Source organism: Pinus tabuliformis, chromosome 9, assembly GCF_031772625.1.
Source record: "Pinus tabuliformis cultivar Carrire ecotype Pingquan chromosome 9, CPIR1, whole genome shotgun sequence".
Lineage (NCBI taxonomy): Eukaryota > Viridiplantae > Streptophyta > Pinopsida > Pinales > Pinaceae > Pinus > Pinus tabuliformis.
The window spans coordinates 226,801,311-226,828,833 of record NC_142307.1 but is presented as its reverse complement, the minus strand read 5'-3'; the positions used below and the strand labels follow the sequence as shown (position 1 = coordinate 226,828,833).

Genomic DNA, 27,523 nt, shown 5'->3' with positions numbered 1-27,523 from the left:
GGTAGGCTTCAGGTGAGGTGGATGGTGTTGTTCCCTTTCTTATTTTTTCTTTTTTCTTTTTTCTAAAAACTGTTTTTTTTGTGTTTTTTTCTTGGGCAGGAAGAAGAATAGTGCTTGGGATGTCATGCAGGTCTAGAAATGATGGCAAGGAGGTTTGAAGATTGCAGGGGGATTTATAGATCCCTTATGAAGCTTCCCTATTCCTCAAACTGCCTTTTAAATCCATTTCTGGCTCTCTGTAATTCCTACAGGAGCCTCCTGTAGAAAACACAGTTTTTGGAAAAGAAGCACAGTGAGGTGAAAAGAATGCCAAAAATGTTGGAGAAAGGTGTGGGAATGTAGGATAGGTGTTGGTATTGGTTTCAGAGCTCCCTTGGCACTTTCTGCTGCTTTCTGTAGTCCTCCTGCAAACCTGCAATGCAACTGGAAATTCATCTTTCTTTTTCTTTTTTCTCTCTTTATTTTTTTTTGAAAAACAACCAGGGCACCTCAGGGAAGTTTTCAGCCTAGCTACCTGCCCTGCGCACCTCCAATGGAAGTTTTCACCTAGGGATCTTATTTCCTTTCTTCTCTTTTTTTTGACATCACTGGGCCGCCTCAGAAGTGGTTTTCAACCCAATGATGGGACTCAAGCTCCTCATGGAGGTTTTCACTTGAGTCCTTTTTTTTTTCTTCAGTGAGTGGGTGAAGTGGAGGCTAAGACATGCTCCACTACCATCATTGTTTTATCCAATCCTTCAATGAACTCTTGCTTAGAGAGGGGTTTCTTGTAGACTTTCAAACGACGTCTATTGACAAGCATGGGGATGGCTTCATCATCAATGGTTCTGATCAAAACTGAACCATTGTCATTGCATTTTTCCACAGTGTAGGGTCCCAACCATCTTGTCCTTAGCTTGCCCTTGAAATCTTTGTATCTTGAATCATAGAGTAGTGCCCAATCTCCCTCTCGAAATTGCTTCTCCTTGATGTTTTTGTCATGCCATATCTTTCTCTGAGGCTGAAATACCTCTGTATGGAGAAGGGCCTGCATTCGGTGTTCATCCAATCCATTGAGCTAGAGTAATCTTTCTTTCTGTGCATGGCTGAGGTCTAGGTCCAGCTGAGCTGCCATCCTCAGGGTATTGAATTCAAATTCTATTGACAGCAAAGCCTTCTTCCCATAGACCAGCTCATAGGGTGTGAACCCTGTAGTGGTCTTCCATGTTATGTTGTAGGCCCAAGTGGCATCAACTAATTTGTCTACCCAGTCTTTTATGCTGTTGCTCACTACCTTTGTTAGGATCCCTTCCAATGCTCTGTTAGTGACCTCCACCTGCCCATTGGCTTGTGGATGGTAAGGGGTGGAAGTACTGTGCTTGATTCTATGATGTGTGAGCAGGTCTTCAATCAAATTGGAAGTGAACTGGCTGCCTTGATCTATGACCAACTCTCTTGGATACCCGAACTTGTAGAATATGTTCTCTCTCAAAAATTCAGCTACTTTTTCCTTTGTCACTGCTTTGATTTCTTTTGTCTCTGCCCACTTTGTCAGGTAGTCGGTGCACACAATGATGTATTTCTTCTGTTTTGAAGGAGGGCTAATAGGCCCCACAAAGTCCATGCCCCACTTCTCAAATGGCTCAAAGGTCACTTGAGGCTGCATGGGCATTTCATCCTTTGGAGTGGGTTTCCCCATCCTTTGACACCAATCACACTGGCTGACATATCTCCTCACATTCTGATGAAAAGTGGGCCAATAGTAGCCTACTTGCAGTATCTTGAAGGTAGTTCTTTTGGCTGCAAAATGACCTCCACAAGGCCCATCATGACAGGTCAGGAGGATGTCAAAAACTTCCTCCTCCCTGACACATCTTCTCAAAATCTGATCTGGGCCAAGTTTGAAAAGATTGCCCCCAATCCAAGTGAAAGGGACACTTTTCCTTACTATCTTTCTCTTCTCTTTTGGGGATAAGTGTGGTGGGAACTGTGCTGAAACCAAGTATTTTGCTATATCAACAAACCATGGAGAGAGTACTGAGATAGCAAACAGGTGTTCATCTGGCATTTCATCATCCACCATTCCTTCTTCACCTGCAGGCAAATTTACTCTAGACAAAAAGTCAGTAAAAACATTTTGTTTACCAGGCTTATCAACAATGGTCAAATCAAATTGCTACAGTAAAAGCAACCATCTAATAATGTGAGCATTTACATCCGGTTTGTTCATTAAATATCTAATTGCAGCATGATCAGTGTGCACAAAGGTTTGATAGCCTGTGATATAATTACTAAATTTGTTTAAGGAATGCACGACAGCTAGGAGCTCCTTTTCGGTGACTATATAGTTTAGCTCCGCCTTTAACAAGTTTTTGCTTATAAAGTATATGGCATAAGGTAACTTTTCATCAATTTGTCCCAAGGCTGCTCCTATTGCTTTGTTTGAGGCATCGATGTGAATGTGGAAAGGTAGGGACCATTTGGGCCTCTCAAGATTGGGGCACTCACGAGTTTGCTTTTCAAGGTATCTAGGGCTTCTTGACAGTTTTCCGACCATATAAATTCAACATCTTTTCCTAAAAGACCAAACAACAGAGAGGCTAGCTTACTGAAATATTTAATGAATCTCTGGTAATAGCCATCTAAGCCTAGGAAACTTCTGACATCTCTCACCTTTAACGGATGTGGGACCCTTTGGATGATGGAAATTTTGTTAGGGTCCACCTGCAATCCTTGTTGAGATATTGCATGACCTAGCATAGTCCCTTCAGTCATCAAAAATTCACATTTTTTCGGACTGAGGGACAGGTTCATCTCAATACTAGGACCTAGGTTAGATAAAGCTTCCTGAAAGTCAGAGCCATAAGGAGTAAAGTCATCCATGTATATCTCTACTACATCATGAACTAATTCGGAGAATATACTCAGTACCGCTCTTTGGAAAGTGGCTGGAGCATTACACAAACCAAAAGGAAGGACCCGGTATGCAAAGGTACCCGAAGGACAAGTGAAAGTGGTCTTATCTTGGTCTTCTGGGTTGATTTGAATCTGATTTTACTTGCTGAACCCATCTAGGAAAGAGAAAAACTTTTTCCCTGCCAGACCATATAACACTTGATCTATGAAAGGTAAAGGGAAATGGTCATTTTTAGTGGCTTTTTTCAATTCCCGATAGTCGACACAGATTCTCCACTTACCATTTTTCCTTGGCACTAGCACCAAAGGAGAGACCCATTCACTATCAGAGATGGGATAGATGAACCCTGCATCAAGAAATTTCTGTAGTTCTTCCTTAACAATATCTTTAAGTGTTGGGTTCATCCTCCTTTGAGGCTACCTAACTGGCTTACAACCCTCCTTGATGTATATATGATGAGTACAAACTGAAGGGTGCACTCCCTTCATCTCTTTATAACTCCAGGTGAAGGCATCTAAGTGCTTTCTCAGCAGGCTACACAATTCCTCCTCTTGGGAAGTGGATAGGGATGGATTGATTTTCAAGGTTCTTTCTAGACCGAACTCTATATTCTTAACATGGAGAGAAGTGGAGTCAGACGCACAGAGATCAGTTGGGGGGTTGTTTTGGGTTTCTCTTACTATGTCCTCTAAGGGCGATACACTGGGAGGTGGATTCTGAATCAGATTTTCAATCATATCATCCTCATCTTGTTGTTTTCCCCCCATGGTGATTCCTAATGTACAAAGTGGTGCAGAATAAACTTCATCCTCATCTTCCTCCTCCAACCAGAGTGGTATATCATGTTCTAACAAGGGTTGGGCAGGAGGATATAGGATTAACTGCTTGGAAATATGCCCGTTCTTTATGGTCATGTTCCCAGCTCGACAGTTGATGCAGGCATCGGCGGTAGCCAACCAGGGTCTTCCCAGAATGAGAGGATACCTAGTGAGCTTTGCCTTGGGCTGGAGAACTAAGAAATCAGCAGGGTACTCCCAAGAATCAATGGAGACCATCACATCTTCAACAATCCCCTCGGGGGTCATGGTGGAGCGGTCTGCTAGTTGTAGCATGGTTGTGGTCTTCCTCAAGGAACCCTGAAGGTTGAGTTTGAGCATTGTGTCCTTTTTCATCACATTAATGGCAGCTCCCAGATTAATCAAAGTGTGTGGGATCATGGTGCCATTGATGTGGACATCAACTACTGGGATTCCAGGGTCTAGATATTTTGGACATACTACCTGCCCCAACATCAGGTTGAACAGTTGCCCTATGACATTGATGGTTGGGGCATCACTCTTGCACCTTCCTGGATGCCTAAAGCACTTCTCTTTAATCAACCTATTGTAGATAGGCACATCCTTTATGGCTTGGAGAAGTGGTATCTTCACACAGATGTTTCAATTCCCTCAGAAGCTCGGTTTCTTCTGGGGTAGGCTGAATTGTCACGGATAGTCTTTCAGGAAAGGGTGGAATTTCTTTAGGTTCACTTTCCTCTTTATCTTCCTCAACCTCCCAAGGTGGAGGCTGACTATCTAGGAGAACTTTCCCTGATCATAAGTTAATTTCCTGGATCTCCATAGCATAGGTTGGGCATGATGGTTCCCCACTATAAACTTGTTGAGCCTGTCTATTGTTCGGGTTCGGGTTCAGCTGGGTAGGCATTTGGGGTTGCTTTGGAGGCACAGGAGGTAATGGTTGTGGTTGGGAAGATGGCGGAGGCAAAAGAGTGGGAAGAGAGTTGTATTGGGGCCTCCACCCCTGATGAGGTGCATTCCACTGAGGTGGTGGCTGAGCATAGGATTGAAATGAATGGTTGGCTGGTTGGGCATGATATTGAGATGTGAAGGACCAAGGAGGAGGTGTGGACCAGGAAGGATAAGCAGGGGGGCCCAAGAAGGTATGGAAGTGACAGTGTTGAGATTGTAATATGCTTGGGATGTCCCTTGCATCCCCTGCTGGTATGGTCTAGGTCCATGAGGCATTTTTTGGTTTATGTAATAGAGTTGTTCAGTGACTCCCTCGACCCCCTGATATACAGCTTTAAGTCCAGGCAAGGAAGGGCACTTATCTGTAGAATGATTCTCCTCACAAACTGAACAAACCTCTATGAAGTTCAATGGGCATTCATTCCTAGGATGCCTCCTAGTGCATATAGGTCAAAATATGGCCAAAGCCCTCTCTGCTTCCTCTTGTTTCCTTTTGATATGCAAGCTATCCATTTGCATGGCAAGAGTCTGCCAGCATGGTTCCAATTTCCCCCTTAATGGATAAGTTAGAGGAAGAGGTATTGGCTATGGGTTGACTCCCCCTACCTTTCTTTCTGGTTGCTCTAGAATGGTTTCTAAATCTTCATAGGAGAGTTTGTAGATGTCTCCCCCGGCCAGTAGATGGAGGGTTTCTAAAAGATCTTCCCGAATTCCCCTGAGCAGGACCATCTTCAGAGACTCAGAGTCAAGTGTACACCCGGCCCTTTTGTAACTGAGTTGGAACCTTTCCGCATAGTCTTCCAGGGACTCATCACTTCCTATAATCATTCGGAAAATTTCCTCTGTAGTATCTTTTGACCTACAATAGTCTCGATACTTGTTGTTAAAGGCTTGCTGCATCTGAGCCCAAGTTTTGATACTATTGCCAGGTAATCCCATGAACCAGCACAATGTTGCATCCTTGAGAGTAGAAGGGAACAGTTTCAACTTTTGCTCATCTTTTGCATAGTCATAGGTTCGACAAATAACAACAAACTCAAACAAGAAGGTGTCAGGATCTTCTGTAGTCAAACCATGGAAATGAGGTAGGGCATAAGGGCTTATATTCTTCATTTTGGTGCCCCCATTGGTCTCCCGAATAGGAAAGGTACCCTCGATTCTTTCTCCATTCCCCCTAGCATTTCTGTGTTCAGCCATTGGCTCTAAAGGAATGTCTTCTTCTTCTTCTTCTTCCCCTACAGGTTCTTCAAATATGTCTGGATGTTGTCCTAAAGGTTCTTCTTGGTCGCAGCCACCAAAGAAGAGAGAAGGTTGGCTATGTGAAGCAATGGGGGTGTTGGGCAAAAAATTTTCCGGAATTATCTATATTCCTACGATGCATGAAAAGAAATCTTTTTGGTTGGTTTTTGTTTCTTTTTCCCCACACTGATAGTACCTGCAAAACTGAAATTGATTGAACAAAACAATTTGCACTAACTGAAATGAACTTGCTGAAATGAAATTGCAGAATTGAAGAGGAAAGAAAAAGAAATGCAGAACTGAGAGCAAGGAAATGACTACTCTACTTTTGCTGAAATGGAAATTGCAGAATTGAACAGGAAAGCAAGGAAATGCAGAACTGAAAGAAACGAAATGACTATTCTACTTTTGCTGAAATAAACTATTAGCAGAATGTTGCAAGAGAAAATAGAAGAAAGCAGTGATCACAAAATACTTTGACGCTTCCCCAGCAATGGTACCAAAAAGTGGTGAGCACCAGTATTGCAGCAATAATGCTGCAACTCTTGGGCTTCCTACTTTACTCTTATCAACTTGGTAGTTCGTAACAAACTTGGAAGCGATGGTGATGTATGCACAAGTACTAGTTCTTACTATAGGTTGTCACTTGGTCAGCCGGCGCAAGATCACTAGGAGCTCAAGCCAACTTCTATGGATTCCAAAAGAAGCTCTATTTGTGATGAAAGGAAAAAGAGATTACTCTACTGATGCTATTCTACTTGCAGAAAGGAAGATTGAAATGTAAAGCAAACCAAGGAAATCCTAGTTAACCACTAATCCTACTTTTGTAGAAAGCACTATGAAAACCATGAAAAGAATGCCATTATCTACTCAAGGAAGTAAACAACATCTACCTAAGATATTTCTGAAAGTAAATGAGCAAAAAGCATCTTTTTGGATTTTTATGTATTTTTATGTGAATTTGTAATGCATGTAATTTATTTGTTTGTGAATGTGGCAGCAAATAGGTGGCAATGGAGGGTGGTTTTCAAACTTAAGAGGATGTAGGATGGTGTGGATGGGTCCTAGGAAGTCTCAGGTGGCCTTCCAGAGGCTTTTCCCAAACTCGGCCTTCAAAAGAAAGCCTACAGGAAAATCTACAGAAGAACACAGGAAATCTATAGGAGGAAAAACGACATTCTACAGGAGGCCTATAGGAGGAGGCCGAGAGCAGTTTTCACTGTTTTGAAGGTGTGAAGGTGGGTGGAGAAGGTAGATGAAGGTTGGAATGAAGTGTTAGGGCACCTAGGGTCTACCAAGAATCATTAGGAGAGAGAAATATGATTGGATTTGCTCAAGGATAGAGGAAGAAATTCTATGGAAAATGCAGGAAACTAAGGCAGAATTGAGGGGAGACTTAGGCGACCTGTAGGGCATGGATCAGATGGAGGATGGAATGGCTAATAGGCTGGCTTGCTGCTAGAAGATATCTGCTACATAAACAACTGACAGTCAACCAATGAGATTAAGCAAACAATGAAAGAAGTGCATCTAGAAAACAGAGTTTTTGCATCAAAGTAAATGATAATCTATGAAAGGAAATGTTGATAACCATTGCATGAAAGAAGACTGTTGCAAATAAGGAAATGAGCATGGTGAAGAAGTTCTGAAGCAAAGCAAACTAGACTATGAACCAACTAGAAAGCTACAAACACTAGAAGTCCTCTGAAAAGGGAAAATCTATGTTTTGGGGGCAGCAAGAGGTTCTTTGCCTCAAATCATCGTCCCAAAGGAGAAACAGAGGCCAAGGCATTGTTGCTAGCCTTTTGGATCTTTTCTTTATCACTACTTAACCTGCTATAGAAAGCACAAATGGAAGCAAGCAACCTACTAAATCATCAAAAGCAACCTATCTTAACCATAACAGAAATTCATCTAACAACAACCTAATCTACAAACTGAAATTAAATATACAAATACAAGTAAAGAGGAGCTTGGCTGCTTGGATTGGGCCCTAACCCAAGAGCTTCAACCCTCTGAGGTAACTCAGTGCTAACTCAAAAAGGATTCCATCTTTATTCTCAAAACAATAACAAGATTACATGAACTGTCAAGATAATAAGCTCGAAGTTGAGCAGAGTTTACATCAGCAAAACTACAACAAAAATCCAACCCTAGTGAGGCCCTAGACCTCTCTACTTATACAAATGAAGATACCAACAACTTCTTCAAAATCAGGGAGGCTTGGCTCCCAAAACTCGAGATAAACATCAGTTATCCTCCACTTGCTCGGCTACCTGCTAATACATCACTTGGTTGCTTGTACTCCGAGCTGAATGAAGGGGAACTCGAAGTGAGGAGTAATAAATGAGGGGAATTCCCTCCTATAAGTCCTCTCTTTTGTCCACTTCAAGCTATTGTTGCCATTTTTCCACTGGATCCTTGACTTTGACCACAAAAATCATAAATAATCTGCATTAAACACGTATTTGATGACATGGCATCATAACTAACTCAACTCACTATATAAGCATAAATATAATTAGAAAATCATACAATAAGCTAAGAGAATGGTTGATTTGACAAAGTTAGGAGGTAAAATGAGCCCATATAGTTACCCATTTATGAGGCTCATCAATATGCTGGATGGAGTGGAATGTGATTGTTGGCTATGAAGTATTTGTCTCCTCCTGAAGCACCCGCTCTACATAAAACATGTATAATTCCCAAAAATCTAGGTAAACAAGAATAATTCTCATAAGCTAGAAAATCAGAATTAATGAACTAACTTCCTACATGATGCATGAGGAAAGTTGTTGAAAGGAATTGAAAGCATGGATGAGATTGACTACAAGAGTGAAGATAGAGGAGATGGCAATGAAAACCTACTTTGCAAAACTGATCAAATGCTAACATAAATACAGTAACCTCTAAAGCTTATGCAAGAAATAGAAATCTTTGTTTTTGGGGCTGCATAAGGGTCCCTTCCTGAAATCATGATCCCAAAGGGAAGAAATGAGGCCAAGACATGCACTGAATACCTTGTGGTACTCCTTTTATCCCTACTAACCTGCTACTGAAGTAAGGGACAAATGGAAGCAAACTAATAAACAACCAATCCAATCTACATTACTTGCAATGAAAACACACCTAAAAGCAATTTAACAATGAAGCTATGAGACTAATATAAACATACATATACAAGAAAGACTTCTAGGGTTGGGCCTTAACCCAAGAGCTTCAACCCTTTGAGTTAACTTAGTGCTGGCTCAAAAAAAAACTCATTCTTATTACCAAAACAAAAAATTACATCAATAAAACTTTCACAAGTCTAGAGCTCAAAAATAGCTTAGAGTTTTACAACAAAAATTCGAATCCTAATGAGGCTCTAGGCCTCTCTACTTATACAACTGAAGTCCCCAATGACTTCCTTAAAATTAGGGAGGCTCGGCTCTCAAACTCAAGATAAACTAGCTCTTTATCTCTCACTTTCTCGGCTGCCTTCTAATCCTCATGGCTTGGCTACTTGCACTCTGAGTTGGTGTGATGGATGGAGGAATATTCGAATGGGGAAGAAGTAAATGAGGACGATTTACCTCCTAGAATTCCTCTCCCTTGTCCCATTCGAGTTTTAACCTTAGTATTTGCCAAAATTCCTTGATTTTCTCCCTCAATCTTGCATTCAATGCATATTAGTCTATTAGGCATAATATCCAACTCTAACTCATCTCATAAACAAAATATAATCAAAAACATGTAATAAGTTGTGATAAAAGTTGATTTGACTAAGCTAAGAGATGAATTAAGGCCCATATAATTACCCAATGATGAGGTTCATCATCGCCCCCCCTACTGAAAGTGTTGCTCAGCCTCTGAGCAACTTAATCAATATCCATATCCTCATAGCTCTAGTGGCCTCCCTGACATCCCATGCCTCTGTTGTGGTTTCCTCTTCTTGTTCACAGAAGCCTGCTTTCCTTTCTACCTCCTCCCACTGCCTCTTTTCTTCTTCTTCTTCCTTCCTTCCTTCTAGAATTCCTAAGAGTAGTGGTGGACTGAGTCTCAGGCCAATCCAATTGACTTTCATCCTTTGCATAGATTTCTTGTACATGGGTGTCTTGTTTAGTGCTTCTCTCAATCTTTGAGCAGAGTGGTACTCTATTATCTTTAAGTTGTATGGCAATGTCTTCCATCTCCTCCGGAAAGCATGTATTCTATAATCCCCTAATAGCCTGAACATGTCCTCAAAATGTGAAATTTCTTGCTCTTGGGAAGCAAGATATCTAAGTGTAAGTTGAGGATCATTTGCAATCAAATTATGGGTACTGATGAGGGCCATGGGATCTGACTATTTAGCTCTGATCATAAGAGGTTTAGTTTGCTCTCTTGCCAATATCTTCTTCATCTCTACAACCCTTGATTCCTCATGGTTCATCCATGATGCCAAAGCCATCAACTATAAATCTCCTAGCTTGGCGTTAGGGTCCCATACATTCATGTATGTTAAGGCCATGTTATGCAAATAAAAATTAGACATCTTCACCCTATCTTCTAGTGTGATATGATCACAAAGATTAATGAACTGCATGTAGTCTTGAAATGGCATGGTACCTCTCTGTGTCAGGGTCTTGATCTGGAACTACAACCATTGTTCCTTGAGGTATAGGGCATAAGACTTAGCTGGAATCCTACACTGGATTGCCTCCAAAGAGAGACTGGCCATACATGCCAATTGATTCTCTCTTTCTTGCAGTTGTCCTCTCAACCATGCATTTTCTGTTTCTAGTTGATTTTTCATTATGGCCTCTCTGTCTCTTAAGCTACTTAGCTCTATGCCCATCTCCTTGAGCTTCTCCTCCATGTGCCCAATGTCTTCCACCCCCTTGGATTTTGCAATTTGCATCCATCGGTGAGTTCTGGCTCTCTCCTTGTCAAACTCGAAGAATAATGGAATAGCAAATTTTCGAGGTATGACCCTACCTCTTTCAATAAACCTGTAATAGGAGTCAAGGTTAGGTTGGGGGCTAGGTTCTTTTGACTCTGGGTTCTCTTCTTTAGTTCCTTGTTGTTGGCCTACATCCTTTTTCCAATTTTTGTGTCTCCTATAGGTTCAGCAGAGTATCCTGCAGGACTTCTTCTATTTCCTGTAGATTCTGTTGTGTATCATGTAGGATTGCCTTTCCCTTGGAGGAGGTTGATCTAGTCATAGGCCTTCTCACATAGGTGGTAGGAGACTTAGGGAAAGGAATTTTCTCCTTTTTTGTAGGTGAGTCTTCAATCACAATCGGAATTGTGGTTGGTGTTTGTGGTTTCCCTTTCCTTATTCTTGTGCTTTTCCTTGTCCTAAAATATAAGGGGGTCTGTCTCTGTCTTTTGCCTTTTTTCTTGATGGGGGTGCGAAGAGCAGTGAGGGTAGTTGCTGCCTCTCTCTCAGTGGGCTCTGGAGACACCCTAGGTGACTCCTCCCTATCTTATTCACCCTCTTTCCCATTGCTTTCTTCACCTATGTCTTTCCTTTCTTCTTCCTCTTACTCTTCACTGACAGTAGGACTAACATCATATGTGAGAGCTTTGATGTCTTCCTTTGCCTGCATGTCTCTGAAAACTGACCATTGTATAGGAATTCTGAGGTTTTGGAGGGCATCTTCTATAAGGATTCTAATTAACCCATGGTGAGCTAACTATTGGGAATTTCCCTCTCGCACTTTGATGCTTGAGTCTATCAGTGATTGCAGTAGGAAGTATGGTATGTTGATCCTATGGTGAGGGGATGTTTCTGCTCCAAATCTCAATTCTTCAAGAAGCCTAAAATGATAGTCATAGACCACACTATACCTACCCTCACATGAAATGTATTTGATAAGTTGGTAACTTACCTCATTCTAGGGATATGGCAGACTTTCTCCCCTTTCTTAATTTTTGTCCTCAGTGAGTTCCTCACCTTATAAAAAGAATTTCCTTTTGGAAACCTGGCTATCTCCTTTGTCTTCCTTCCTCCATGGTACTCCTAGGGGAAGTGTGGTAACTCTGTTGGTGAATTTAGGGGTGAGTTCTATGGATAAACCTCTTACCACAACAGTGGCATGGACTCTGGTGAGTGGAATGAGGGAGAGAGAAAAATCTCAGGCCACCTCATCATCATACCCCCTTAATTTTTCGAAAAACCCCATGCAATTATGCCTTGTGAATATTTCTAGTACCTGAGGGTGTTGTTGGATTCTCACAGTGTTAGTGGGCTCCCTCTTATTAAACCCTCCTATCATCTTGGTTGGTGAGGTTTTCAGGAGATGAGATGGTTGATACAATTTTCAAATGTAGAAGTAAAAAATGAGATGACTGTGTGGACAATTCTCTTGCACAATTGTCAAATTCACTCAAACTAGAGGATTTTTTTGTTCAATTTACTTAGAAAGAGGAATGTAATTATAGAGCCTACCTCTTCATAATGTTTGTTGTGGTCAATCCCTGTGTTTTCCCCTCTGAAACTCCTCTTGACCTATCTTGTAGACTGTCTTTGTGTATCTACAGGAATCCTATGTGCAATCCTATAGGATTTCTTGTGCAATCCTGTAGGAATTCCTGTGCAGAAAAATGATGGTGTCTTCCTTGCTGTAGGTTGCCTGGGTATGAGAGCGACTTGTGAGAGCGAGCCTCGAGGAATTGAATGCATGAATGCATGGGGACAACGATTATTTCCTCTTATGGTCATTTGGGGTGAGGTGGTGTGCTGGCACTCGAGGTATGGTTTCCATTTTTAGATCATTGGTCCCCACTACCACCTCATCATTCCCCACTTCCTCGTAATCAACTCCCACTTCATTCTTCCATAGCCTTAATTTCTTCTATCCTCTTTTCTGTTTTTTGAGTTTATTGTTGCCACGTGTGAGAGGACAAATTGTTTTGTCTTTGTTGACTGATTGAAGGTGGCCAAGTTAACTAGCCACCTTTCGCTTACAAACCAACTTACTCATAACCTTTACATATTTTGACTACATTATGCACATGATAGAGCGAGCGGGATACTTACCTGTGGTGCTTAATACCTTGCTACAATGGTTGAAGACCCGAGGTGCTTGCTATGTGTATTAGCTGCATGCTAGTCTTCTTCCCTTTTTTTTTGTTCTCTGATGATTTTTTGTGATGTAGGTACCTGGTGTTGAAGATGATGGTGTTGTTGTTGCTTTGGAGTCCCTTCTGCTCTTAGATCATCATGTTGGAAGCTTGTTGTTCTTATGATTTGTATTCTGTGGGATAGGCTGCTACAGGATTTCCTACCAAATGTCCTATAGTTGCTTCTCCCTCAAAACTCTTAGTCATACCTTATGCTGGGAGTTTGAGGATGGTGACATGGATGGAGAGGGAGACTAGGAGTGTGGAGGAAAAGGAATACTCAGGTGATGCTCCCCATTTCTCTCTATTTCCTTCTTTTTCAAAGACTGTGAATTGTTTTTGAAAGTGATATATTTTTTTAAAGGTGAATGCAGGGGTGTTGAAGGTGGACATAGGTATGGTCATGGAATGATGATGTAGGGGTGTTATTTTATTGACATAGCAGGTCATTTTTTCCTTTAGGGTCGCTTTCTGTAGGATTTCTAGGTCACTACGATTCCTACAGGATCATCTTGTAGGTTTTCAAGGGATCCTGTAGGTTTACAGGGGATCCTATAGAAAACATAGTCCCCTTGTAAACTGAAGGAAAGGAGTGGAAAAAATGAGAGAAATGGTAGAGTGATGAATTAAAATGAGTGGAAAATAAAATGTGAGTGAAATAGCTCTCTTGGTGATCCTCCTTTGCTCTCTGATCGTCCTTTTTGCTGACCTGCAAAATAGAAATTTTCATGATTTTTCTCTTCTTTTCTTTTTTTTCTTTTTTGAAAACAACTAGGCTGCCTTTGAGAGGCTTTCATCCTAGTTGTTTGCCCTGGGCGCCTCAAGAGAGGTTTTCACCTAGGGATCTTTTTATTCTCATTTTTTCTCTCTTCTTTTTTTATATTGACACCATTGGGCCGCCCCAAGATGTTTTCAACCCAATAGTGGGACTCAAACACCTCATGGATGTTTTCACCTGAGTCCTTATTCTTTTTCTTTTTTCTCTCAATGATTTGATGAGGTAGGAGCTGAAACTTGCTCCACTACCATCACTGTTTTATTGATATCATCAATGAATTCTTGTTTTGACAATGGTCTCTTGTAAATTTTCAGTCAGTGCCCATTAACAAGTAAAGGAATGGCCTCTTCATCTATGCTTCTGATCTGTGTTGAACCATTATCATGGCATCTTTCTACAACATAAGGTCCTAGCCATCTTCTCCTTAACTTGCCCTTGAAGTCTTTTCACCTAGAATCATATAACAAAGCCCAATCACCTTCTTGAAATTGTTTTTCCTTGATGTTCTTATCATGCCAAATCTTTCTCTGAAGTTGAATTACCTCTGTATGTAGGAGGGTTGGCATTCTGAATTCATCCAAACCATTCAACTAGAGAAATATCTCTTTTTATGAACTGCTAAGATCCGGATCTAGTTGGGCTACCATCCTTAATGTGTTATACTCAAATTCAATGGACAGCAAGGCCTTTTTCCCATAGACCAGCTCATAGGGTGTGAATCTAGTGGTGGTCTTCTGGGTGGTATTATAGGCCCAGGTGGCCTCAACTAGTATATCTACCCAATCTTTCCTTTTGATGCTTACCACTTTGGTCAAGATGCCCTCCATCGCTCCATTGGTCACCTCTACGTGTCCATTAGCTTGTGGATGATAGGGAGTGGAGGTTCTATGCTTGATCTTGTGCTGGCTGAGCAAGTCTTCAATCATGTTGGAGGTAAACTAACTGCCTTGGTCTGTGACCAGCTCTCTAGGGTACCCAAAATTGTAAAATACATTCTTCATTAGGAACTCAGCTACCTTCTCTTATGTTTCTACCTTAATTTCCTTGGTTTCAACCCACTTAGTCAGATAGTCATTGCACACAATGATGTACTGATTTTGTTTGGAAGGAGGGTCAATAGGTCCAATGAAGTTCATGCCCCACTTTTCAAATGGCTCGAAAGTCACCTGAGGCTGCAGAGGCATTTCATCTCTTGGAGTAGGCCTTCCTATCCTTTGGCACCAATCACACTCGCTAGTATATATTTTCACATCCTGATGAAGAGTGGGCAAATAATAACCTACTTGTAACACTTTGAATGTTGTCCTATTTGCTACGAAGTGACCTCCACAAGGCCCATCATGACAGGTCGAAAGGATGTCAAAGGCTTCCTCCTCCCTGACACGCCTTCTCAAGATTTGATCTGCGTCAGGTTTGAAGAGATTTCCCCCAATCCAAGTGAAGGGGGCGCTCTTCCTCACTATCTTGCTCTTCTCTTTCGAGGACAAGTTTGGTGGGAACTGTATAGATTCCATATAGTTTTTTATATCAGCAAACCATGGAGAGAGAACTAAAATAGAAAATAAGTGCTCATCCAATAACTGGTCATCAACCATTCCTTCTTCGCCTGCAGGAAAATTTAATCTGGACGAAAAGTCTGCAACAACATTTTCCTTACCAGGCTTATCAACAATAGTTAGATCATACTGTTGTAATAAAATTAACCATCTTATAATCCGAGCATTCACATCTGGTCTATTCATTAAATATTTGATTGCAGCATGGTCAGTATGCACAAATGTTTGATAGCCTATAATATAATTCCTAAATTTTTTCAATGAATGCATAATAACTAGGAGTTCCTTTTCGGTCACTGTGTAATTTAGTTTAGCTTTTGACAGATTCTTACTGATAAAGTAGATAGGATAAGGAAAATTTGCATATATTTGACCTAGGGTTGTTCCTATGGCTTTATGTGAGGCATTAGCATGAATATGAAAGGGAAGGGCCCAATTTGGGCCTCAGAGAATTGGTGCAGTGGTTAACTTGTTCTTTAGGGTGTCTAAGGACTCTTGACAACTTTTTTACCATATAAACTCAGAGTCCTTGGCCAACAAACCAAATAAAGGAGAGGCCAACTTGCTGAAGTCCTTTATGAACCTTCGATAGTATCCAGCTAACACTACGAAACTTCTAACATCTCTCTACTTTTGAGGAGGTGTGACCCTTTGGATGATAGTTATTTTGTTTGGGTCCACCTACAATCCTTGCTGTGATATTGAATGACCTAGCACGGTCCCTGCAGTCATCAAGAATTCACATTTTTTGGGACTGAGAGACGGGTCCATTTAAATGTATTTGTGCAATAATTTTCCTAGGTTGGACAGAGCCTCTTGAAAATCATAGCCATAAGGTGTAAAATCATCCATATAAATTTCCACGGCATCATGGACTAACTCAGCAAAAATACCCATGACTACTCTTTGGAAAGTGGCAGGAGCATTGCATAGGCCAAAAGGAAGGACCCTATAGGAAAAGGTACCCCAAGGACAAGTGAAGGTGGTTTTATCCTAGTCTTTTGGGCTGATCTGGATTTGGTTGTACCCGCTGAATCCATTTAGGAAAGAGAAAAAAAAATTCCCTACCAGGTGTGGTGAAGTAAAATTATAAGTGCAGACACAAACAAATTCCTCTAGCCCGATAATGGTTCTAACCACAATAGGTACATTCTATGGAAGATTTCCTTTGGTTATAACCAATTAAGAGGGCCTACTTCTTTGTACTCTTATCCCGTTTGATGATGTCCTTACTTGCTCGCTCCAGTTATCTCTCGCTTCCTTTTTCAAGCACCTGAGACAAGTAAACAAAAGCAAACAACAACCATGATAATAGACAAATTGTAATTCAACCTACTTAACAAGTCAAGAAACATTAAGCCATGCCCACGGGGCTTTGGATTGACGGTGAATGGGTGCCTTGTTAAGACACTCCTTGCGATAGGTCACTGGTTCAAATCCCCCGTGGGTACTTAGGTTAGTCTTAACATAGAAAAAAAAAAAAAAAACATTACGCCATGAATATGTAAGATGAAAAATCATGTAGGAAACCAATCGATAGTTGCATATATTAACATCAAAGAGAGATTACAACCATTGTCTTGACGTTGCAGTCCTCCTCTGGCAACACCAGGTTCCCACACACTTATGCTAACATTCCATGATGGCCTCAATCCACAATAGTTTTAAGGCTCTTCCCTTTAGGCTTCACTCCAAACCAAATCACACTTCTCCCTCACACAACTAGATAGCTACAACTACGAATACCTTGTTGTTTACTCCAATCCAAAATAGCACTAGCACACCAACATTAACACTAGCTTGTGATTGGGAAGAAAGAAGGTTTATATAGGATGAATGGATGGGAGATGGATCCTTTTCTCATAAGAGATGGTCTTATCCCTTGAGGTAGTTCCATCATTATAGCGGAAAGGAGCCCAAACTAACATCCTCGACCCCATCCGACCAAACCATTTACCATACTTTCGTTACAAAGCTTCTAGAGCTGGAAGCTTCGGCTCCTAATTTAAAAAACTTTCCATAACAGGACCAGCACGACTGGAACACAGCTCAGTCGCTCTGTTTAGCGCTAGGGATAGTGCTAATCTCTGCACATCGGCACGGGAAAGAGAAAGGTAATTAGCGCTGGTCTTGTAAACTGGGAAAAACAAAAGTTTTAGGGGAAATGGTGCAAAAGGGAATTGATATGCTCATGAAGAGGGACACAATGGGAGTTTCTTCATGAAGGCAAAGCATGCAGGGTTCACTATAGAGGTCCTCTAGGATCAAGAAAAGGGGAGTACAGGGACAATGACAAAATTTTGTGTAACAGATGCCCCCTAAAGTGTGAAGGCCGAACTAGAGTGAGGGATGAAATGCTTTATGAATCAGTGCGGGGAACCGTAGTCTGCCACCGAAAACCTGCAAGCAAGTACATATATGTATACATCACTGAGAACTCTGTCAAATGATACATGAATCGTGGCATGGACGCAACCATCCAAAGAATGATCATGTAAATGGATCTAGGTATGGGCGCAGCCATCCGTCAAAGAGGACCATAATGAAACCAAGGTATGGTCGCAACCATCCAAAAATGAGAAGGATCACATATGATAACTCATGGTATGGTCGCAGCCATCCATATGAAAGAGACATGCATATCATCATAACCATGTCACATCACTTCACAACCTTGACTTGTGTAAGCTGAGTCCAGGGTCTTGCGCTCCAGCATGACCCAATCAAAGTACAAATTCTAACATGTGAATAGATGTGTTAACGTCGAACATGCTAGAAAGTCACTTTATTATGTAGAAATTTTGAATAATTTAACACATATTCAACAGAGATTATCCTGATCATGTACTATTGCGGAATACATACACAATACATAAGCTCCTCTACGTTGATCATCAATATAGCAGCATCAATAACAATAAAACATCAAGAGCATTCACACATTAACACAGTATGTAACCCGAGGAAAGCATCTCGCTAAAAACCCCAACTATCTGTATATTAATGATTGAGACCATGTAACATTACAAAGTAAAATGCTTATCACAAGCAATCCAGTACCAGCTCCACCTATTACACAGAATACAGCTAAGATCTGATCTCCAAATCTATTCCACTGCTTGCCTGCCTCCACTGCTCAATACCTGCTCAAGAATGAATGAGAATGGTTTACCAAACTCGTATTTCACCTCCAAAGAATCACTCACACTGTGTAAGACGTGAGCAGAGGCCATAATACTGGGCAAATACATGAGCAAACGCATTGGCATACTCAATCCCTTGATTGTGCAAGATCTGATGCACAACTATAGTCACAACTGATAGCAATCTGATTCTCTAACACCTGTCCCTGCTGAACTGAACATGCACTGACATGCAACTGAGTAAATTGATATATTCTATAGTTGTATTATGAGTTAATAATTAGTTTAACAACTCATCATTAGTCTATTTGCAGTTAGACTAACTACAACTAGTTTAACCAAGTCAAACTGAACACAACTCCATCAACTCCACAATCAACTCCACCAAACTCAACTGATTGAGTTCTAACTGAACTCATGCATGCAACAACTCAACTAACTCATTAGAAAAGCATACTTCCTTCTGACAGCTGCATGGGCCACATCTGTAGCTCAAACTGAAGTGCTCCAAGAGAATAAGATCAAGTTGATAGTCCAAATATTATTATGAGACAATAATATTTGACTTTTCTATTTTTGACAACCAGTCTAAAAATAGACTTTGATCACTCATACTGTAATCACCCACACTGTGGTCACCCACACTGTGATCACCCATACTGTGATCATCCACACTGTGATCAAAAATAGAAACTTGCACCATAATTTTCCTGCGGGCCCACTTAGTGAAGGCGACTCTTTTCACTAAGCTCCATCATCTTGTTGCAATCTCAACACTCCCTCTCGACAAGATATGGATTATCAGCAACCCCTATCCTGCCTCGGTGGTACTCGAATTTGCTCCTGGTGAGAGCCTTCGTCAGAATATCAGCATCCTGATCCTCCATTGGAATGTATGAAAGCAACATGATCCTCCGCTGCACAAAATCTCTGATATGATGGTACCTGATGTCAATATGCTTAGATCTATCATGAAATACAGGATTAGCCGAGAGTTTAATGCAACTCTGGTTATCACAGTAAATCACAGTAGGATCCAAATGAGAACCGAACAAACCAACCAGGATCTTCCTCATCCATATAGCCTCGCATGCAGCCAAACTTGCTGCCATATACTCTGCCTCCGCTGAACTGAGTGCCACGGATCTCTGCTTCCTGCTGTACCAAGAAACTGTTGTCGATCCAATACTGAAGACCCCTCCTGATGTGCTCTTTCTGTCCGTTGGGCTCCCTGCCCAATCTGCATCCGTGAAGCCACATAGCTTCACCTCATCCTCCTGTCAGTACCACAAACCATATCCCGATGTGCCTCTCAAGTAGCGCAATACATGCTTGCCCGCCTTCCAGAAGAGCTTGGTAGGCTTAACCATAGCTTGTGAAAGTTGGTTAACTGCATAGCATATATCGGGTCGTGTATTGACCAAATACATCAGCGATCCCACCAACTGTCGATAAACAGTAGCATCCACTTCTTCTCCCGTGGCATCCTCGTTCCTTCAACCTCCAGAAAGAGGAGTATCAACGGGCTTGCAGCCATGCATGTTGAACTTCTCCAGTATCTCCCGAGCATACTTGCCCTGAGAAACAAACAGTCCACCACTGCGCTGCCATATTTCCAATCCTAGGAAATAGTGAAGGAGGCCCAAGTCCTTCATCTCAAACTCTGTAGCAAAATCCTTCTTGCATGACAGTATCAACAGCTCATCACCCGTTAGAATCAAATCATCAACATACAGTACAATGATAAGTAACTTACCCTCCACCACAATCTGGTATAGGTTAGGATCCGCCTCGCTCTTGGAGAATCCAAGTCCTATGAAATAGATGTCTATCCGTGTGTACCAAGCACGTGGTGCTTGCTTCAACCCATACAGCGCTCTCTTGAGCCTGCACACATGCGACTCGCTACTGAAGACCTCAAAGCCTTCGGGCTGCTCAATGTACACCTCCTCCTCAATGACTCCGTTGAGGAACGCAGTCTTCACATCCATCTGATGAATGTGCCATCCCATCTGCGCTGAGAGAGCAAGAATCGTCCATATGGAAGAATACCTTGCGACAGGTGCAAAGGTCTCCTCATAATCGATCCCCTCTATCTGTGAAAAGCCTCGGGCAACAAATCTTGCCTTGTACTTCTCCACACTCCCGTCAGCTGCCTGCTTGACCTTGTAGATCCATCTCGAACCCACCACTGATTTCCCTTCCGGTCTAGGAACAATCTCCCATGCACTGTTTCTGACAATAAAATCATACTCTTCCACCATGGCGTCTACCCATGCGGGATCCCCACAGCTTCCTCGAAAGAGGATGGCTCAGTCACAACACACTTGCTCATCAGAGCCATGTATCCAGTCTACCGATCAGGTGACTGTCTCTGCCTGCGTTGGGCTGTAGGTGGTCCTACAACTTTCTCTGCATCTTAAGCCAGTCGCTCAGCTTCTGTCAAGCGCTTTCGCCCTCTGATGGTTGGTGCTGCATGAGTGGTCTCTTCCACTCCATGAACCTCATCCTGTGGCTGATCCACGTCTTGAAGCTCATCCTTAGGAACTAATAGCTCCTCATCTGCATGCAAGTGTAGCTCCCTCTCAAGCGAACACTTCATGGCTTTCTCCTCCTGAAATTTTATATCCTGTCGTACGACAATTTTACCACTGTCTGGCAAATACACACGATAGTTGTGGAGCGTATCAGTGTACCCCACAAATATCCCAACCTCTGCGATCGGTTCCAACTTCTTCCTGGCATCCTTCGTCACATGCGTGTAAACGTTAGCACCAAAAATCCTCAGATGAGAAAGGTCAGGCTTCTTACCAGAATAAGTCTCCTCGGGTGTACTCATGCCAAGTATCCTATGAGGACAACGGTTCTACACATAAATTGTTGTATTGCATGCTTCCGCCCACAAGTGAAGGGGTAGGCCCTGATCATGCAACATTGCCCGTGCAGCACCCACAATCGTTTTGTTCTTCCGCTCAGCTACCCTGTTCTGTTGTGGGTTATGGGGAGCTATGAGCTCTCTACGAATCCCTTCTGCCTTGCAGAAATCCTTGAACTCGTCCGAGATGTATTCACCACCATTATCGCTCCTAAGAGACTTCACCTTCTTCCCCGACTCCTTCACGACCAGTGCTTTGAATTCACAGAACTTTGAATATGTCTCGCTCTTCTTCTGCATGAAGAAGATCCAGCACTTACGAGAGAAATCATCAACAAAAGTCACATAATACCTGTGTTTTGCTGTCGAAGCAACTAAGAAAGGTCCACACACGTCTGTGTGAATTCTCTCAAGGATCGTCGTGGCGTGACTATCCTTCTCGTGAAAGGTGGCTTTCACAAACTTCCCCAAAGTACACCCCTTGCACTGATCTGACTGCGCAAGTGTGCCTTTAGGAAGCCCTGTAGTGATCTACTGCAGTATCTTCAAGGCTCCATGGTGAAGGTGACCCAATCTCCTGTGCCACAACTCACCATCATCCCGGCTCACCAATCCTTCTGCCTTGCCCGCCATTGCTGCGCATCCATCTACATGCAACTGATAAAGGTTCCTCACTCGAACCCCTATCTTCCGGGTCTCACCAGTTGTTTTGCTACGCAGGAAAGCCTTTCCCTCGTTGAAAACAACATCATACCCCTTGTCTTCTAACATCGCCACTGAGATGAGATTCTTCTTCAATCCTGGAACATGCATGACTTCCTTCAATACGAAGGGTTTACCAGACTCCCTCTCAAAGGAAATGGTACCGATACCGGTCGCACTGTATCTACCATCTTCGCCCATCTCGATGTGCACTCCAAGATCTTTGTCCTCCAGATCAGAGAACAAATCTCTATCTCCCGTCATGTGAAAAGGCGCACCACTGTCGAAGAACCACACCGATCCCATCACACTTGAAACCAAGCATGCGATCAATGAAAAATCAAGCTCAAACTGTGAGGCTAGAGCCTCTCCTGCTGAAGATCTAGCAGCCTGCTTGTTCTTCTTCTTCTGCGGACAATTAGTGGCATAGTGTCCATGCTGGTGACAGTGAAAACACTTCACCTTGGACATATCCTGCTTCTTACCTTTCGCACCAGACTGAGAAGCTTTAATTCTCTTCATCAGCTCCCTTTGACAAAGATCCGTCCCTGGTACTCCGCCTGATCTCCTCCTGCACAAGATCTGACCATAGTCTTTCCCATCCTGGCAATTTCTCCCGACCATTGACAGAGTCCTGATAGGAATGCCAACTCTTTGGAAGACCAAGGAGAGCCAAGCTCACCAAGTCCTCATCATCGACAATAACCCCCACACTTCCCAGCTCATCTCGACACTGAGTGAACTTCGTGAGATACTTGGGTATACTGTCACCCTTCTCGCATTTGATGTTTCTGAGTTTATCTTTGAGCACCAGCTTCCTCTGATCACTCTTGCTTTGGAATAATTCTGTTAATGATTTCCACATCAAATATGGAGTAGCCTTTCCATGGAGGCTGGACACAATCTGATCCTTCACGCCTTCCAACAGAATCCTTCGACATTTTGCGGTCTTCTTTTGCCAAGCATCAGCTTGAGTAGCATCAGTAGGCTTTGGGATATCCGTATCTATGAACTCCTTCAGCGCATTATCATCCAATACTGCCTCCATCCTGTCCTTCCATGCAATATAGTTTGAGCTACCCTCAAGAGCATACTCCAATCGCAATCCGTTGAAAGACATTGTTGCGTTGTCACCAAGAAAACACTGCTGCAAATTCGAATTCCACCAGCAACCAACTCAACCGCCTCGGATCTAAGATTCGTGAGAACACAATATTTCTCGTACAGAGATTAACTGTATGGGCATTCACCGGATATCTCACCTTCCAAAGGAAGGATGAATCCAGAGGCTACCTGGCCCGATTACAGACTCTGCCTGAAGAAATAGAATGTAAACACTTCCTGAATAGTAGATCTGATGATCAACAGCTCTGATACCATGTAGAAATTTTGAATAATTTAACACATATTCAACAGAGATTATCCTAATCATGTACTATTGCGGAATACATACACAATACATAAGCTCCTCTACGTTGATCATCAATATAGCAGCATCAATAACAATAAAACATCAAGAGCATTCACACATTAACACAGTCTGTAACCCGGGGAAAGCATCTCGCTAAAAACCCCAACTATCTGTATATTAATGATTGAGACCATGTAACATTACAAAGTAAAATGCTTATCACAAGCAATCCAGTACCAGCTCCACCTGTTACACACAATACAGCTAAGATCTGATCTCCAAATCTATTTCACTGCTTGCCTGCCTCCACTGCTCAATACCTGCTCAAGAATGAATGGGAATGGTTTACCAAACTCGTATTTCACCTCCAAAGAATCACTCACACTGTGTAAGACGTGAGCAGAGGCTATAACACTGGGCAAATACATGAGCAAACGCATTGGCATACTCAATCCCTTGATTGTGCAAGATCTGATGCACAACTATAGTCACAACTGATAGCAATCTGATTCTCTAACACCTGTCCCTGCTGAACTGAACATGCACTGACATGCAACTGAGTTAACTGATGTATTCTATAGTTGTATTATGAGTTAATAATTAATTTAACAACTCATCATTAGTATATTTGCAGTTAGACTAACTACAACTAGTTTAACCAAGTCAAACTGAACACAACTCCATCAACTCCACAATCAACTCCACCAAACTCAACTGATTGAGTTCTAACTGAAATCATGCATGCAACAACTCAACTGACTCATAAGAAAAACGTACTTCCTTCTGACAGCTGCATGGGCCACATCTGTAGCTCAAACTGAAGTGCTCCAAGAGAATAAGATCAAGTTTATAGTCCAAATATTATTATGAGACAATAATATTTGACTTTTCTATTTTTGACAGCCAGTCTAAAAATAGACTTTGATCACTCATACTGTGGTCACCCACACTGTGATCACTCATACTGTGATCACCCATACTGTGATCATCCACACTATGATAAAAAATAGAAACTTGCGCCATAATTTTCCTGCGGGCCCACTTAGTGAAGGCGACTCTTTTCACTAAGCTCCATCATCTTGTTGCAATCTCAACAGATTACTAGTCAATGATGTAAATTGTTAACAAGCATGAGAGAAACCACCAATAATGACAATGGCCCTCAAGGTACTATCAGCACAATCCACAGAATGTGAATAGAGGAACTGAAGTCGAACACCCGTGAAATCACTCGATCGAAAGCCAATGATGTGAACTTGTCGTCGAGTGTGAAGAACTTGCCATTAGGGCATGCAAGCTCTAAGGTACTGGAAGGGAGTCTCTCGGTCAACTTCCTAGATAATGAGCTGAAGTTGATAGGAAACGACTGTGTCGAATGAGGGCCATAATGTTTCCCACATCATCGACACGAGACAAAAGGATGCAAATTGATTCTGGATGATACAGAGAACCAGAGGTAAGTGTAACTATAGAAGGACAACTCTTGAACATATCAACAACACAACTGGAAGTTTAGCAGCTTTTGGATCCATGGGATCGGTGGTCATGATGACATGGCAGAGATCAAATGGAAGGCAAAAATGAACGGCCCAACCCAAGAAGGTCAATGATACAAAGGAGGATATTCCAACCCGACACGAAGCAAGGAGTGTCATATTCAAGAGTGAGCTGCCAACACGACTGATAGATTTCCAAATTTTCCCCCACCATTTCTGGCATGTACCCCAATTATTTTTAAATGCAAGCTTGAAGGGGATAGCATATGCTTGCACTGTAAGTTCATCCTTCGAACGAATCTAACCTAGTAATTTTAACGAGCCCTAGCAAGGAGAAGCTCATGTTCATCATGACGATGACTCCCATGTCGTTTTGATAGTTTAACGAGTCCGATAAAGGTGTAACTCGGTATATTTTTCATGTTTAGAGAGTTTCAAAAAGACACCTAAAAGAAAACTTCACATGGTCCCCTTTCGTACATTTGTGTCTCTCGAGCTCGAAAAGGTATAAAACAATACTTGAGAGAACCGCTTGACCATTTCAGTCAAGGAGTACCTTTTTCATAAATAGTGCATCCCAGCCTGAAAAAAGGGGTAAACTTATAATGGGCACACAATGTTTCGCATCCTTAACGAGTTCGAAATGACAAGGGCTCGGCCATCTTTTTGCTTTTAAAATTTCAAAAAAGATCTTGAAAGCAGACCACCCATTTTATTTTCTTTTACGAGTCAAAAGGGAAAAACACTAGGCAATCCTTCCATATGAGCTTAACGAGTCGAGAAAAGTGCTAAAACATGACTTGTCATCATCGTCGAACATCCAACACCTGTCGCTGCGCAAAAAGGTAAAGTGTATTTTCTAGTTCTTGAGGCAAAATAGGTTAAAATATTTACAAAAACCTGATATTTTCATGAAAAAATGAATAAAAAGGAGAAAAGTAAATATATTTTTACCATTTACCATTTTACCTTGTTGTGAAAACTTTTACTCACTTTTGCCCTAATTGTTCCGGAGCAAATTGCGAGAGATCCTAGAGGTCAATCGACGAGTCGCCAGTTCCAGGTAAAATCCAAAGTCCTGAGCTCCATTTTCATGTCCTTTATTTCTGTTTTTAACCATTTTTTTAGTTTTCTGAGGGGGTTTTTGGAAAACATTTTCGCCCTCGGTCGATGCGACTTCCGAGCACGGAATCACGCCAGCCGAGGGTGATTAACAAAGATAGCCATGCCATTTAGCGCAGCTGTTTTTAAAATAGGCGTGATGGCACCGTGAATAGGGCAAAACCCTATTTCCTCAAAAAATCACCATTTAAACTCAAATTTTATAAGCCAAGCATGATTGTTGACTCAAATAATGGCTTTTGCAGGAAAGAATCGCTGAAAATGGTGGACTGGAAAGAATGGGAACATGAGGATGTTGACACCTAGGCAATGAATGACCCAAATTGGCTAGAAGCTTTGAGGGCTTGCGGGCTCCTCAAATTCTTTTGCACGCCAGGGATGCGGGCCCAACCCGACTTGCTTCGGTACCTTATTAGTCTTTGGGACATTAATCGGGAAATATTTTTCATTGGTGACCAGGAGCTAGAGTTGGAAACTTCATATATATACTTCATCACTGGACTTTCCCGTGGAGGGGAACTAGTGAACTTGTATGGGTCACGATCGATTGGGGAAAGCATATCTTCATTTCTTGTTGAACATTGCCTTGGGCCCTAAAATCCAAAAGTGGGAAGATTGAGATTTCCAGTGTTCAGGATTTGACACTGAGAGTGCTTCTGTTGACAATCAATAGAGTGGCGGGGTCTCAGGTGGAACATGAGACCAACAAGTCAAAGTTCCTTTATGCTATCGACTATACAACTCCTACAATTTTCAACTAGGCAGAGGCAATGAAGACCAACATCAAGCGCCAGTGTTCAAAGCTAAGGCGTGGAATCTGAATCAATTTTTCTTTGGATCTGTGCTCGTGACCTTTTTCTTGGAACAGGTACCACTGTTCCAGTATCAGCTGACTAAGGTAGATCCTCCTATGCCACGCGATCCACGGATGGCCCACTCGAGTCGTTTGATGCCTAGGATCATTGAGGGTCAGCACATGTCATACCAACCTGCATCCTTTTCATGGATATGACAACAAAAAATCGTCATGGGGGACTAGCCATACAGTAGAACCGATTTCCATGACGATCCAGATATGTCCTTACGATATGGAGAGGACTTCGATGATGAAGGTAAAAAATAAACTTTTTGATTTTGAGATTTTTTAATTGTTTTTGGTATATATGTGCTTATAACATTTCTCTTTTTAATGCAGACGTCGGACCAGAGCACCATGCTGGGATGTCCCCAATAGCCAGGCGCATCCCCTGCCCTATTGATGTTGTCGCTCCTTATCAGGAGGGGAGTGACAACAAGGAGGAGATCACGAGGAACCTTGAGGGGTTGACTCGTGGCATCCCGAAGTATGCTCGGGTAGGAGACATTCCTTGTTAGTACCAGAGACACACGGTGGGAGTCTCAGATCGGATTCGTCGATTACTGACTCGTGTTGCACGAGCCGTATCATGCTACCACGATCACCATGTTG

The 27,523-nt window shown here is 42.1% G+C and overlaps 1 protein-coding gene across 8 annotated transcripts in view; it reads right to left on the bottom strand.

The window, feature by feature from the left end:
* LOC149148004 (ras-related protein RABH1e-like) overlaps nt 1–27,523 on the bottom strand; it is a 479,517-nt gene that overhangs the window by 151,475 nt on the left and 300,519 nt on the right. The window contains exon 4 of one of the 8 annotated variants that reach the window (XR_016263146.1): nt 8,467–8,566. The exons of the other annotated variants lie outside the window; for them this stretch is intronic. The gene's annotated coding sequence lies outside the window, so the exon portion shown is untranslated. Of the gene's footprint in view, nt 1–8,466; nt 8,567–27,523 lie in introns of those variants that run through there. 8 annotated transcript variants of the gene reach the window in all.